Here is a 2,518-nt window from a genome sequence, read left to right on the forward strand (position 1 = left end):
TATAACTAAGGACTTCCTGTACGGGGCTTGGCAGACTCTGGCCCTCAGGCCAAACCTGGCCCTCACTCTGTCTGTGTAAACAACGCTTTACTGGAACCAGGCCACTCTCATTTGTTTGCGTATTCTCTGTGGCCGCTTTCCTACTTTCAAAAGAACCCTCTGGCCTGGAACGCTGAAAATACTTCATGGGAAAAGGTGGCTGGCCAAGCCCCAAAGCGAGAGCCACCCGCCTAGGCGCCTCGGCTAGGTAGACACTTTATGTGTCAAGTTCTGAAGCGACGCTAAATCTGGTGAGTCTGACAAATAAATAAAATATGACAGACCTTCCCAGTCAAAGGCACAGTGTACAAGAAAGGAAGAAAATAATAATAAAAGGTAATCCCATCGGGTTTACAGTTTCAGCCCTGAAGCAAGCCGGTTGCCTCTGAGGGCCCCTTTGAGCAGCCAGACAGCTGGGGACAGTAACCCACGGAGCTGGCAGGGCCGCGGTTGCCATCTGAGGGGCCGAGGACTCAGGAGAGCGGACGCTGGAACACACCGGCTCGGCGTCCTCGGGCCGAGGCCAGGAGCGGGCCACAGCTCTCTGAAGACGGGCCTTCACGTGTCCCTGCTTTGGGGCTCCCCAAATCCCACTTAAAACTGATGTGGGGGGAACATACTGTTAAAGAACGATTTGCAATTGAAATACGATCGATGTATTATTAATGCCAGGAGCCATTCTGGGGCCATTTTCTTTTCTCTCGTGCAGTCTGAGGGTTCTACACGAGAAAAGAAAGAGAGAGGGAGAAGGATGAGGGGAAGGTGCAAAGAAGAAAGAGGCAGAGAAGAAGCTGAATGAGAAAGTGAGGAAGGAAGAGAGAGGCTCGTTTTTTTTTGTTTTTTTTTTTTGTTTTTTTTGTTTTTAATGTGTGTTTGCCTTCACGACTCTAGGGGGAAGGTGCAAAGAAGAAAGAGACAGAGAGGAAGCCGAACGAGAAAGTGAGGAAGGAAGAGAGAGGCTCAGGGTTTTTTTTGTTTTTTGTTTTTTTAATGTGTGTTTGCCTTCACGACTCCGAAGTTCTTGCTAATTCCATCTGTCCACAACAGAGCCCTCGACGGCGAGAAGAAGCATTTCCATATGTGCAAATTAGCATCCAGCCTCCCTTAATCTGTGCCGCGGTCCTCTGAACTGGATGCTGAGCCCGCCTGCCAAACCCACTCACGGCATCCGAATAGAGGCGCGATCGGCCTGAGCTGCCGTGGGCCCTTCTCCCCCGCAGCTCCAAGCCGGCCCTTCTCTCCTCTGTCGTTCCCACTCCGGTCTAGGGGTGTCGCTTTGCTCGACTTCCAGCAGACGTGTGGCTCCAGCAGAAAGGCCTGCGTCTCTCCAGACTCACCCGTCTCGCTGCTAAGGAGAGCAGCCTCGAGTAGGGTGACGCCCAGGTCACCTGGCCCAGCGGCCACGCGTACACCCAGCCTGGCCCTCAGAGGCTCCGGAGGCCGTCCCAATCTGAGAGTCTCCTCGCCCTCTGCTTAAGTCTGGCTCCGGGCTTGGCACTTTATTCCTACATTCATTTATCCGACATGCATTTATTGGATTCTTGTTTTCTTTTTTTTTAATTTTACTTTTTTACGCCTATAGCACCTGGTCTTCCTAGGTGGTCTCCCATCCAAGTACTAACCAGGCCCGACCCTGCTTAGCTTCCGAGATCAGACGGGATCGGGCTTGTTCAGGGTGGCATGGCTGCAGATGCATTTATTGGATTCTTATGAGATTCAAGGAAGTAGCAGGAAATGGCTGTGGGTTCTTTTCTCTCTGGAAAGAGTAGTTGGAGAACGGGCCATCGCAAGCATGGGGTGCATGGCAGAGCAGCCGCGAGAGTTTGAGGGGCAGACGCCTCTCTCAGTGTATGATTCTGGTTTCCTAGTTTTCGCCTTTCGCATTTTCTCAAAATTTTGACCTGAGCTCATCCTTTTTAGCCACCCCATCGTGACTCCCTGGGGGGATTTTGTCTCCTTCTCCAGCTCTGAGCACCAGGAACCCATCCCCGGCACGGCCTCCTTTCGAGGTGCAGCAAAACGCTCCTATGCCTGGATGCTGTTTTTCCTACAAACCCCTTCGGAAGCCTCCACCAGTCCAACTGCTATGGAGTACAGGTGGCGAGATTGGAAGGAACTGTCCTTAAGGTCACCGAGCAGGACAACACCGTCCCCTATCCCACTCGTTGGGAATCCTCACGCTGCTAATAAAGTTGTTGTTGTTGTTGTTGCAAAAATGAAGTGCCAAGGATGCATTATGGAGGAACATGGCCCCTCGCCTCTCTCTCTGTCTCTGCCCTGGCCATTCCATTTGGATCTCAGACTGTGAGGACCAAGATACACAGATATATAAGTACATGCATACATACATGCATACATACGTACATACATACATATGTACGAGGCTGCTCATCTCAAATGCCTCTTGGAGAAGAAGGGGCCTCACGTGATCAGGGAGAGTCCCTCAGTGGAGGTGATGCTCTGTGTGTCCAGTCTTCCA

At 51.6% G+C, this 2,518-nt stretch overlaps 1 non-coding gene across 1 annotated transcript; it reads right to left on the minus strand.

Moving 5' to 3' along the window:
* Nucleotides 1-1,612: 1,612 nt before the first annotated feature.
* LOC112473881 lies at nt 1,613-1,731 on the minus strand. Its single transcript, XR_003044186.1, has one exon. It is a non-coding gene; the product is annotated as a 5S ribosomal RNA (ribosomal RNA).
* Nucleotides 1,732-2,518: the final 787 nt, after the last annotated feature.

This window comes from Pteropus alecto, unplaced genomic scaffold, assembly GCF_000325575.1.
Source record: "Pteropus alecto unplaced genomic scaffold, ASM32557v1 scaffold8, whole genome shotgun sequence".
In the NCBI taxonomy this organism is placed as follows: domain Eukaryota; kingdom Metazoa; phylum Chordata; class Mammalia; order Chiroptera; family Pteropodidae; genus Pteropus; species Pteropus alecto.